The sequence below is a fragment of the Trachurus japonicus genome, chromosome 23, assembly GCF_045865225.1.
Source record: "Trachurus japonicus isolate A0001 chromosome 23, Traja_1.0".
NCBI classification, from domain to species: domain Eukaryota; kingdom Metazoa; phylum Chordata; class Actinopteri; order Carangiformes; family Carangidae; genus Trachurus; species Trachurus japonicus.
Genome location: NC_140929.1, coordinates 17,777,760 through 17,791,330, shown reverse-complemented (window position 1 = coordinate 17,791,330; position 13,571 = coordinate 17,777,760). Strand labels below are relative to the sequence as shown.

The 13,571-nt window shown below is 42.5% G+C and overlaps 1 protein-coding gene across 1 annotated transcript in view; it reads right to left on the bottom strand.

Moving 5' to 3' along the window:
- gas2l3 (growth arrest-specific 2 like 3) overlaps positions 1-11,227 on the bottom strand; it is a 31,345-nt gene extending 20,118 nt beyond the window's left edge. The window contains exon 1 of the mRNA XM_085769036.1: positions 11,094-11,227. The gene's annotated coding sequence lies outside the window, so the exon portion shown is untranslated. The remainder of the gene's footprint in view (positions 1-11,093) is intronic.
- Positions 11,228-13,571: the final 2,344 nt, after the last annotated feature.

Here is a 13,571-nt window from a genome sequence, read left to right as displayed (position 1 = left end):
ATGAGGCAGAGAAAGCTGGTGCATAAAAGACCCTGGTCACGTTTGGCCTGACAAACCTGTATTTCTTGTTGTGAGTGACACACAAGCTTTGTTTTGGGTTTAATCCCCTCAGGAGATCTGCTGATTCCAGGCTGAACAGACCCAACCACTTCTCAGGCACCGTTTCCAGTTTTTAAGCACCACAGTGCTGCATGTATGCAGTATCTGGCAGGGCAGATTTAAAGAGAAACAAGACAAATAGTGGGCAAATCCTGACAACTGTTGTGCTGAGTTAATAACTTTAAATCACCGTGACATATAAGGAAGAGTTTATCTTCCAGTAAACTTCCACCAAGATCAGACAAGGTAATAATCTCATGATGTAGGAATCTAGTTTTGCAAATAACAACCCTGTAAAATCCTGTTACAGAACCTTAAAGTCTGAAACTACTGTAACATCTGAGACTTTTGAACTACAAAAGCTTTTGGCAAATGCTGTTACGTAAGAATGCTTATCCATCATGCAATACCATCAGGGAGGCGTATGATTGGCCATAATGTTTCTCAGCAATACATACAGCCAATGTCACTAAGAACTATATTCAGCGTCATGGAGTCTGTCTGGGATTATGGAGACAGGCCGGATCTGAGAAGGCCGAGGCCTCCATCCACACACGATCTGTGGTTACTCTCCAAGATGTCTGAAGCAGCCTATCAGACCAGTTCCATCAAAACCTGGGTGAAAATGTACCTAGAAGAACTGATGTTGTTTAAAAGGCAAAGGGTGGTCAGACCAAATATTGATTTGATTTTGATTTCTCCTCTGTTCATTCACTACATTTTGTTATTTGAAATGATTCTTGGTTTACAGCATTTTCTCCACCTGCCTAAAGCTTTTGCACAGTACTGTAAGATACAGTAGCTCTGTCCCAACTCGGAGACTGTATCCATCAGAGCCTGCATTTCCTTCTTTTCCTGGAGGACAAAGTCTCTAACAGGTGGATCCTTCATGGTCCAGCTAATACCGAGATTCAGCATTGTGGTTCCTTTGTGCTCATTGAATTCTGCTCACTATACAACTGGGGTTGTGCTGATAGACAATGACATTTGACCCATTTTCCCCATTGATGTAGTGATGGGTATTAGTATATTAGTAGCTGCTATGAGTTACATCATAGTTCAGCATCTTGTCCTGCTGCTTTTTGTTATGATGGTAAACTGAATGTGTGGACAGTACGAGGAGGAGAGACTAGCAAAATGGACTCAACTTTTCGACGCCCAACGGCAGCTCAAACAGCCGCGCTGCCTACCCAAAATGCTTTGCGGGGGCATCAGCAACAGTTTGATGTGTTCCACGGGAAATCAACAGGGATACGCATCTTGGTGGACACAACGACCACCAGTGGATCCCAGGCGTCAGACTTGAGTTTTTTCAAAGTCCTCCATGCGCAACAGGTATAATGTGTATTTTATTTTAACTGATAGTGACTGTGTTTGCTCACTCATTATTTTATTCCACATGTGGGCAGATGATGACTGTTAATTTGTCCAAGTGCACCCACAAAGATTTATCTTTAGAAACACATCTACTAACCTAATTTAAAGGGTAGCTTTATATAAACAAACTGAATACTTGTTTAGCTCATTAAGGCCTCCTTTCTCTCTTTATAGTGCTCAACACACAATCCACTTCCTGCCAGGAAGAGGTGCTGTATAAATTAGTGGAACTGCCTTTGTGCCAGTACAAATGGGACCTATAATAGACTTCAACTCTATTAAAGGAAAGGGATCTAGTCCCAACTTCCCTTAGCCTGGATGGACTTAACATAGATGCTGTTTGTGTGTAGTGGGGGTGAGACATCTGTCCGCATGTTCCCCATACAGGTCTTCTCTCTCTCCCTCACCCTCCCTCCCTCTCTCTCTCTCTAGTGGCAACCACTAATCATTTAAGAGGATCAGGGCTATTCCAGACAGCAGAGCACATCCACCTCCACAATACGCCGTCATCACAACACAAGCGCACGTGGTGCACGCATGTAGCCCGCGGCGCTCCGGCAGACGCATGCAGGCACTCGTGCATGAGTGCAAACGAGAAATGAGAACGCATTATGTAATGAGTTAAAAGTAGAAGGTTCAGGATGTAATGTCCTTTTGATTTTCCACTATATGGCACTGTATGTGCTGGGGGAATAAACACAGTCAACATCAGTGAAAAAAAAATCTAAGTTAGTCATTTAAAGCTTCCGAGGCCTCTGTCCGTGTATCATTTGATTCATTGTTTATTTAATTCCCTGAAAATAGCACAGCTGCAGCACATGTAAGATGACATGTGCTTTTGGAGGGAAAAACAACAACTACGCATAGTTCTCTGCTTTTATCCAATTTGTCCTGAAAGCTTTTACTGAGTAGTTCCAGCTCTGAACAAATGTGAACCTCTCTCTCACTTAACACAACTATCTCCTGTACAGACTGTGAAAGGATTAAATGTCGAAAAACTTGCCATGATCCTGTTTTTTTGTCACCTCCTATCCAACAGAGCACAATACAATAACAAAAACAGCTGTCTGACAAATCACAATAAACTTTAAAGCTAAAAGAAAGTTGAGTTAGCAAGCACAGATTACTTTGAACAGTTTCAGCCACTGCAGAACGTCATGTGACTTCAGGTGCATTCACAGCATTGCTCAACAGAACTAGAGATGCACCGATCCGGCTTTTTCAGTCCCAATCACCGATACCAACCTGGGCATAGCATATTGATACCCGATTCCAACCCAATACCACTGAATTAATAAACTGTACCTTGCCATGTGGTAGACAGTGAAGGCATCAGGCTTGACTTTAACATTACTTTAATATCTGGGCTGATATCTGATCTTAATATTGGATCGGTGTATCCCTAAACAAAACCAGTATTAGCCTCTTCAAAATACTGTCATCCATAAACTAGTCAACCATTTGAACATCAGCATGACCCCTGAGCATAACTTTGCCAGAAAATAGAGAATGGTGAAATATTTTTCTGGGACATTTCACTCTTATTTCAATTTTCCATGCATTTTCCAGGATTACAGCACATACCTAACTTACTTACTTTACTTACTTACTAAGTTATTCAGTTACTTCACTCATGTTCATAATCTCTTGGCTCTTAATATCCCAAATGTTACGAGTGAGATTGAGGAAAAATTGCCTTTGAGTATTTTGCACCATTCAAACGGAATAATCTTTTGTCACAACTCCGGCTGGATGCCTTGATTCCCTTTAATGACTTCAAGCTTATGGATTCCATGCATTCTGAGTGTACATGACATGTAGCCTACTTTTTGAAATTGTTGTTTTTGTATTACTGCTTTCTCATATTCCATGTTGCAAACTGTTTTCTTGTATGTATCTATGTCCTGGGTGAGGGATCCCTCCTCTGTTGCTCCTTAGGTTTCTCCTGTTTTTCCTCAGTCGATGTGAGGGTCTAAGGACAGAGGGTGTTGTTATGATGCTATGCCTTGCTTGCTTATGTTTACACCTTGTATATTCATTGCATTGTATTGATGAATTGTTTGTAATCAGGGCATCATTCATTGGAAAAGAGAGCTTGCTCTCAATTGGCCTTCCCTGAATAAATAAAGGTAAAAGAAAGAAAATGAAGAACTAGTATGTCTCACTCATGACTCTGCTGGACAAATCTCAATAAAGTTTTCAACGTGAACAAGAACAAGGTTCTATTTTTAGGTGTTTAATGTGATAAAATGAGCAGCAGACGTTAAACAGATGAGTGATATCTGCTGTGTGAAGAGGCTGTGGGCCTGCTCACAGGGCCAGTGAACCTCCTGCGCACTTCCAGTCCAAAAGGGTTCTGCTGGACCCGGCCTCCCCCCTGGGAATACTAACCCCTCCTCTATTAAACTTCTTCCTGCTGAGCCCTTTGTGTCTGGACTTAATTACCCTGTCGGAGGAGCGTTTCATTTGGAGCCTGGCCTCCCCCTTTTCATTACAGATGGGGCCCGGCTGCACTGTGCCGAGAGGGGAAATCATTCAGTGGCAGAGAATAAAAAAGTAAACAGTCTGCGAACCCCACGTCTTCAACACAACTTTACTCTTTAAAGCAGTCAGTCATGTGGTCTTGTACAAGATCGCCATGGTTTTCCGTAGTAAAAGGCCGTTTCAGGCAGGATTAAACATTTCTTGGCTTCATCCTTGTTGTAGGGTTCTTCCCTCAGAGGTGTGACAGTGTGACTAAAGCCCATCTTAAAGGCTTGAATGAGTGGGAGCCACCTGCCAATCCCATTTTGATTTGTTGATGCTAATCCGCCGCTCACACCGCGCCACCAGGTCGCCTCCAGCATCTTAAAACCCCCTCACTGCTGCCGACTCAGATTCAGGCTCTGTCCATAACCTTTACAACCACAACAACTAATGCAAGCTGGTTCCAGGTCTGTGAAAGTGGAGCATCACTATGCCAACACACTGAACCGTGAGACCAAACTACACCAAACTAAATTAAAATGAAGATGGAACACTAGGGTAACTCGTTAAGCATAAAGCAGACCAGTCACACACCTGTCTCTGCTCTGATTATATTGCCAAAGTCTTACAGAAGCTGCTTGCCAGTACTCTTCTTTACCCACAATGCTCTCTTCCATTCACAACAAATGACAGTTTTTCTTAGTGTATTTGTTTGCACGGTGCTGGTTGATGAGATGCTATATGCACATGTTTTAATTAGAACAATTGACCAGAAGCCCCACCTCCTGTCTTTCTGCCTCCCTGTCTACATGTCTCTGGTCTGGTACATGTCCTCCACCTGGGTCTTCAGCTTATAACAGTGCTTCTTGTTCTACTGTCTCCAGCTACCTAAACTGCAGAATGGGCTCTATGCACAGCTCCACTTACTTCCTGAACGTAAGGCAGCTCCTTTATTTCCTGTGTTACATTATTGGACAAACTGATTAATCCAGGTGTGTCTGAGTAGTCACAATGGCCAGACACACCTGGATTAATCAGTTTGTCCAATAATGTAAGACAGGAAATAAAGGAACAGCCTTAAGTTCAGGAAGTAAGTGGAGCTGTGCATAGAGCCCATTCATCTGCTCAACAGTTGCAAGAGTGGGCTCAGGTAACACTTGTCTTTCATTGGTCATATTGCAGTAACCGCTGGTTGTCCTGACCAATAAAACCCAATCAAGTGACCGTGGGTGTCTATTGCTGCGTTTCCAAAAAGTGACGTGAAAACAATGCAGACCGCTGATTGGTCGGATTGGAGAGAATCATCACTGCACAGAATGCCCTCCACGGCTCAAACCCATGACGAGCTACAGTATCATTCACAGCAGTCAGTTCAGTTCATCTCAGAAAGTGTAAGGCCCAAATAACCAGGCTGTGGTCCATCAAGGAGGAGGTGCAGATGTTTCCTTCGTTGGTGTGTTGCATTGAAGATGACGTTGTCTGTGTTTTGCTTGTTGTCGCTATGACGAAAAGCTACTCAAAAGGTGGTACTATCTCATATTAGAACGTCTCTGGTACTATCCTGTAGCCTAATGAAAACAACTTCCAGTCACCTGAGTTAAATGACTGCTGTGTGGAAAACCACGCTGTGCTCCGTGACCGAGGTGCAGACGAGTGAGGATCGAAAAAAGAGAGCGAGGCGACACGGCCGCCGTAGCCGCAGCAATATGACAACCCCACCCCCGCCCGAAGAACTCAGCTGTAATGGAAAAAGACCTAAACTGAGTCAGTAACTGTCTAGTGGACTTTGGTCTTTTTAGCAACAAAATCCTGGCTGGCCTCAGCAAACGCAGACATGTTTGTTTACAGTGTGTGGGGAGAGCGTGATGGGAGGAAGGAGGCGGAAGTCACTACGGTAACAGTCAGTTTTAGGGCCCAAAACCTCAGACAACTGAGGACACCAGCAGTAAATCAAAACTAAAACATTGTGTGAATGAAACCTCAATAGATGTTAAAGAAATAGGATTGAAGACGTGAGGGTTTCTCACACTGCTGTGTCACATGAGCCTCAATGAACAGACTTGTCAAAGTCATTCTCATCACACTCTCACTCCTTCTCCCTCACCTCCAAATTTAGCCATTTCACAAAGATATGGATTAAGGGGCTGTGGGATGTAGTCATGTGACTCATCACATGAACCGTTGTGTTTGAAAAAAGTGGAGCCTTCTCCATCCCAGTGACCCACATTGAGACATTTCTCCTCCTCAGACCACTGACTTTGACCCAGAGTGCCTCGACATGGAGCTGCAGCCAAACTGAAACCCTCCTCTCTAATAATGATCCATCATGGCACCAGTCTCAACCACCGAGCCTGAGCCGCCACTTTAGACTCATATTCCCCTTCTTCAGTCGTCTTCCTCCTGTTTGATGTCTCTGCATGATGTCAGCACTCGCTCAGCTGAGTCAGTCGGCGGTGACCAGCACACAGGCATCCTCTAAGCTGCAGCAGGCCTGGCAGGATGCCCGCAGAGCTGTTTCTGCTGACCTCACACACACACACACACACACACACACACGCCAACTGACTGCAATGACATCACTGGTTCAGGCGCAGCACAGGCAGGCCGTTTTTAAATACCTGAACTTGACCGTTGATGTTTCCTCTGCTGTTATTTAAAACAACTTATAACTGATGGACAGCCCATAATGAACAAAGCAGCCTCACATCATGTGCTTCGTTAAGTTAATGAAGGGAAAACTAACGGCAGAAACCAAGAGGACACCACAGCTGCAGAAACCTTTTGATTTCAAACATGGCATCTCTCAGGATTCAGCCACATCACATGCCTTAGTTTAGAAACCAATATCAATTCAAATATATAAATACAATAATAATCAAACAATCAAGCTTTTCATCCACAGCCTGTGAACATGCAGCTCTGTACAGGTCAGCTCAGATAAGCCTGTGTAGCCCAAACAGCCACTCTGGCCCTCCCCAGCTCCTCACAGAGGGTGAGGGGCTGGGAGAAGGTCGGGGGGTCATCCAGCTCAGCCTAATTAGTCATGTTTCCCTGTCACATAATAACCCTGGCTGGTAAATGTGTGCGATGGGTGGGGTGGGTGGGAGGGGGGTACCTTTCACCTTAATCAGCCTCAGCAGTGCTAAGACCTGGTGGGAGAAACGTGGGCTACTTAGATCCTCAGAGAGCAGAGTGTGTTTCCACTAAGTGACACTAATATGGAAACAAAGGAGAGCAGGACGGGACAGTGGGAATGTGTTCATCATTAGAACGACTAATGGGAAATAAAATCTGCCTCAATTGAGATGTTTGCTCTACAACATTTCAATAATGTTTGTGCACAATGTATTCTGTTTTTTTTTAATCACCATTCTCATCATTCTGAAGAATTAACCTAAAGCTTGTACTGTGTCCTCAGAGTATGTCGACCTTTATTCATAAAAAGCAGTGACGTGAACTGGTCTGTAGACACTGACACAACAGTCCACATGACTGAGATAAGTTGAGTTCAGCTGGTTCAGTGAGTGCAGCAGCCTGACCTGAGCCCGTTACACCATGAAAACCATCAAGGGAGCCACTGATTGGAAATAACTTGATCAATCAACTATGAAGGAAAGATGGAGAAGGAGGGGAAGAATTTAAAACTGAAGACAAAATATCAATGGATATGGAAAAGCTTGTCATCAATTTTCTATTGTACAGAGTCTGAAAAAAACAACAACTAAACCACCATGTCTGAATAACACATGCATCCACCTACAAAATAACAGCCCCTCTCACATACACACACACACACACACACACTTACCCCCGACCCTCCCTCCCCTCCTGTAAGCTGTACCCTAAATAAATGAGGGGTAATCCAAGATTTCATTATCATCGCCTTTGTGTCCACACACGCAGCGCTGCAGCCCATATGTCCCCATGAGCATTTTTAACTCATTAAGCCCTCTTTGTCTCATCTGGTGTGTGTGTGTGTGTGTGTGTGTGTGTGTGTGTGTGTGTGTGTGTGTGTCCCGTAACTTCTTTCCAGGCCCAGAATGTGCGGCCTGATGCCAAAGATCAAGCAGATGGTGGTTATGAAGATAGTTGCCACTCGTGTGTGCACTTCATTAAGAGCTGAGCGGTGACAGTGTTTGTCAGAAACACACGGTGACATCCTGTCAGCGTCATGGAGACGGAGGCTGACGAACCTTCAGGTTGTGTTCTACGCTCTGACGCTGAGGAAAACTTCCTTAACAGTCACTTGTTGATTCACCATCTGCCTCTCAACTCTTTCCTTTTAATTCTCCCTGCTGCTAACCAGCTACTTATTTTAGTCATGATGTTCAATTCTACCACACCATTACCCTGTGACAACAAGTAGGCTATTTGATGACGTGGCCCAGCTGCAACTACATAAACGTTATCACTTAACGCTGCTTATTAATTTAAATCAGGGATGTCACAATTATAGATTTTCTTTGTACGATTATTGTCAGAGAAATAATCACGGTATTACGATTATTATGCATTAATTAATTTCACAACATATGAATGTGTAAAATCAAATACAGTCAAAATATAATTACATAATTATTTACACTAAGTATTTAAGTGTCTATTATTAATAACCAATTATTAATCCTCCAGGGGAAGTGTTTTAAATATTAAAATCATTAATTGTCATCTAGCCTATATCAAATGTTTAAGTTTATTTTAATTGTTTGCTTTTTACCACAAAAGACATGCTAACTGTGCGTTCACACCAAAAGCTTCCAAAGCGTCAAAACGCCGGAAGTCAATTCATTTTCAATGAGAGCCCAGCGACACTGAGCGACCAAAGCGTCAACAGACGAGAAGTTGAGCCATGGTTAACTTTAAGGGAATTAGCTATGACGCGGTTCGGCGGCGAGATGTCCTTCGGCTGCCTTTTTTTTTGTATTTTGGCTCCCCAATGACCAGCACGATCGAACTTTGACGTCAGTCACGTGACGAGCGACCAAAGCGGCTGAAAATATTTGCCGTTTTGGGAGCTGTCTTGTCTGAAGCCCACCCTCGAGCGTTTTTGACACTTTGGAAGCTTTTGGTGTGAACGCACAGTTACAATTACCTTTATTTATTAAATACATCTGCCTCCGTGTTTCCAACATAATCTTTTTTGGAAAGTGACGGTATTTAGGAATCTTTACGATTAATTGATTGTGGCGTTTAATACCACGATTAATTGTGAAAACAAGTAATCGTGACATCCCTAATTGTATCAATGATTTGTGACCAGATAGAAATACCTTTAAGGCCCACAGATTGGGGATGAATACTGTTTTTTGTCCACTTGGGGGCAGCACAACAAGCTGGAAACAGTACAAAAAGGTGGGGAACACACTGGCTGCTTTGTGTGTACGATAGCGTCTCCTGTTTTTGTTATGCAAAAGGGTCCCATCAGTACAGGGAACAGACCTGATGCCATATTGACATAGAACTGGTGTCTTTCACTGTAGCTTTGGTGGCTAGTCTGGATCTGAAGAACACATCAAAACTGAACTAGAACTATTTTGGAAGTCACGTTAGATTTTAGTTCAGTTTTAGTCACATTATCTGTCAAAAAATAACCAGAAGTTAATTATAATTAAAAAATCTAGTCCACATTATCCAAAGCTAATTCTATCCCAGACACACACAACACAATCACCTTATGAGGTCATGATGACAACTCATCACTTTTCAGGTGATGTGGAGTCAGAACTGCTCATGTGTAAATATTGATTAGTGCAACTTTCAATTCTCATATTTACTTATCTGTTGGTTCTGAGCTGCATCGACTGCATGGACTGATCAATGAAAAGAATCAAATGTCAGAAATAGAGTTGTTAGCCTATGTCTTCCTGAGAATAAAGTCCAGGCTGACAACAGGATGTTATTTTGAATAAATAAGAAAATCAGCAAAGACAGTGTATTTTGGCACACTTTCAAACTGCATTCAGGTCATTTAAAATGTACACATGGCAGCATGATAACCTGAATACTGACACACACACGAGATGTTAAATGACCTGATATGACTCTGATTAGACACTTCAGTGTGAGGGTTAATAATGACATCCCTGCTCCCATTCATGTCCTTGCTTATTCTGAGTTATAGTTACAGCACAGGAATGGTGACATCAAACACAACAAGAAATCGCAAGTGGAAGACCACTGAGTCACTATTTACACAGATAGATGAATGAAAGTAGGTAAACATTATCCCCGATCATTAGGCTGAATCTCACAGATGTTGTTGTGAGGGCGATAACAATGAAACATCAAAACAATCTCCCCAGCAGCATCTACACTGTGGTGTGTTGTTAACAGGAAGCACCTGCTTTACTTCATCTCTTTTCCTTCTGCAGGAAACCAGGAACGTCCTATGTACAAGACTTCACATGAATGCATCCCTCCTGGTTGTCCTGACACAGTTGGTGCAGGAAATATGTCACTTGATGTGTGTGTGCCTGTGCCAACCAATCCCATTCCCAGTCATCTAAAAACAACATATCACCCAGACACCATCAGCAGCAGCATCAGCATCTAACTCCTCATCCTCTCACCTGTTGATTCCCACCTGTCACTCAGGGCTAAATGTTGTTTCACACTCGACACGAAACACGCACAGACCTGTCAAAGTCAATTAGCCTAACCTGTCGTTATGTAACAGTGGGAGCTTTCAGGGATGGAAAACGGCTTTAAACTGCACCTTTAATGTAAACTGGGCTGTGGCTCGTGTGAGAGGGAAAGTGAGTCTCCGACAGTAGACATGAATACAGGGAACGTGCACGGCGGTAAAGATGAAAGGCTTTACACTAACGTACGCAGCAAAAAAAAAAAAAAAACTAAACTAAACATCAGACGGACCTTCACATAGGCTACAGATATCGGTCTTTCTGTGCTTGTCTGGACAGCTCGCTGCGTTTACAATGACTCGTGACGTTACGTTAACAGTCGGGACCTCGGTTATGCAGAATTAACGGTTCCTTCACGGAGTTCCCGTGGAGCAGCGTCCACGCGGCCCCCTCATGTGTTTTGGGGAGAAACGGAGCAAAGCTAAAAAAGTTTCGGACAAACTTTCCCCCGTCCATTTCCCCTGCTGAGATAAAGAGTGAGCAGCGCTGTGATAAAAGCTTCCAACTCACCAGAGGCGCAGGAAGGCTGAGGGTCTTCACACAGAAACACTTTGTGCTGGTCCACACTGGGGTTTTCTTTTCTTTTTTCCTTGAGGAAATTTTCAGCCTGGTTCTTCAGTTGGGACAGGAGAGGACTCTCTTACTCATGTTCTCCGCTGCTGTGTGTTTGTGGGCAGCGCTGTTCGAACCGGCCAATCAGAGCGCTCCGTCCTGCGGGGGGCGGAGTCACAGCCTCACCTGAGTGTCATTTTACTGAATGATGAAAATCCATTCACAGTAACAAGATACACGTGGCTAAATAAAGCCGTAAAGCTATTGTAGTGTTGTTGAAGTCATTGCCGATTCTGTTTGTTCATACGTTCTGCTTCCTTGCATTGTATATGTGATATTGTTGCTTCTTTTGCTCTCTGAGAAGAGATTTTAAAGTCATTTTAAGCTCAAGTCTCCACAAACAAAGCAGGGAAGCTGCTTTTATGAACTATGCATGGGGACAGTACAATGACCTGCCGTGTATATTAAACACAGACGTTTTGATAAAGTGTTGGATAAAGAGCTTAGACCATACTTTTCCCAGGAGGCTTTTAGTTGACCAGCTTTCAACATTGTTCTTTGTCCCTTAAACCTTTATCAAATTCTATCTTCACAACTGGTTCTACTACATTTGTTTCTATGTATCTGTCTTATTGCTTCAAGTGTAAAGCACTTTGACCCACACTTTGTGCATGAAAGGTCAAATACATTTCTCTCATTATAATTAGTTGTAGTAGTAGTAATAGTAGTGGCCTAGTATTGTGTCCTCTGTACATCCATTATCCAGTTGTGGTGGAAGCATGAAATTAGTAATTAGCCTCCATTACAGGTAAAAAAAAAAAAAAAAAGTAATGCTTTGAAAATGCTACCAAAACCTACTCAGTGCAGAGGAATGTGTTTTACTGCCTGTGTTATTCTGTGTTCTCAAATGACAGTGCATTTTTGCTGCACATCTTTTCAAGTGCAACTCTACTGTTGTTGAAAGAATAACTTCAAAGTATTTTCATTGGAGAGTTTGACCTTGAACAAGTCATCATGTGTTTCCACTTCCACCTGTTTTGGATATGAAATCTTAATTTGAAAAATAAAGAAATTTTTTTTTTTCTGCAGGAACATGACATGGTGGAGAAAAAATATCAAGTGAAAGTAGATGTGCCAAAATTAGAACTATCTAAAAGTTGCAATTAAGTAGATGAATGTAGATGTGAGCACTCAGTGAACAGTTCAATAAACATCTTACTTTTTTTTCTTCTTTTTTTATGTATACAGAAATTCACCTCACAAAATGACACAGAGGCCTCAGCTGTAAACCATGGTTGAACACATTTGGTTTTTATATGCTCCAGATAATGTTCGCTCTAAGAGGGAGCTCTGAATTGAATGAATATAACAAATATTGTGTCATGCTTATCAAATGTGAAAGCTGAGATTATGGTAAAAGGAAGAGTTACTTTTTTTTTTTTTTAACCTTTATTTAACCAGGCGAAATCAATTAAGAACATGTTCTTATTTACAATGATGGCCTGACAAGAGGCATAAGCTTCTTGATGGGGGGGGGGGGGCTGTGAGGGAGAAAAGATAGGTTAAAAGACAATAGCAAATATACACAACAATACAAACATTTAGCAGAAACAAGGCATAAAACCACTCTAGTACTAGGCTACATGTGGCATTTTAATAACAAAAGAAAAGAAACATAACTCAATGAAAAACATTGATTGTTATTATTTGTGCACAATGCAGTAGAACCAGACACAGAGAAAGTAGAGCCAATGTCAACAAAAGAACAGGTTTAATGTGCATGTGCAACACATACTCAGAGGAAAGGTGCAGCATTGGTTGTTAAAGCATATTATTATCCTTTTCAGGTCTCAGGTAATTACTGGTGGATATCATGACAGCAATTATGCAGTGGATAGTGAAAATGTCTGCCACAGATGACCCCCACAAACATCACTGACCCATCAAATGCGCAAAAACAACAGTGGCCTACTTCATGGTCACCAAACAGGAGGATGAGTCCCTCCACACTCTACACAGCTTTCCTCAGGGGCTTTTCAGGGCAGCTTTACCTCATAAAGGAGGTGGTGGGGGGGTCAGGTTTGTGTTGAGTTTCAACCACACCCTTGTCATTGTGGAGTGAAACCATGGCATCCGTGGCTGCAACCTTGTTTCCTTATAAATACTAGAGGAAACAGCCAGTCCTCCAGCTGCCGACCTGGCCTCCCTGCCAGCTGACCCTGAAACTGGATATTGTTCTGTTGTTGACTAGAAAACACAAGAAAGCGCACACAGGAGATGACAGTTGACTGATAAATGCAACATATTTTAGTTTTTTTTTTTTATATGTCGGATTAGACTGTGTTGGAATGCATAATAAACATTTGCCCTGTGAGCCAAATACAGGGTACAGCAGTCACGTCCTCACTGACCTAATGAGCTGCTAATCAGTAACAC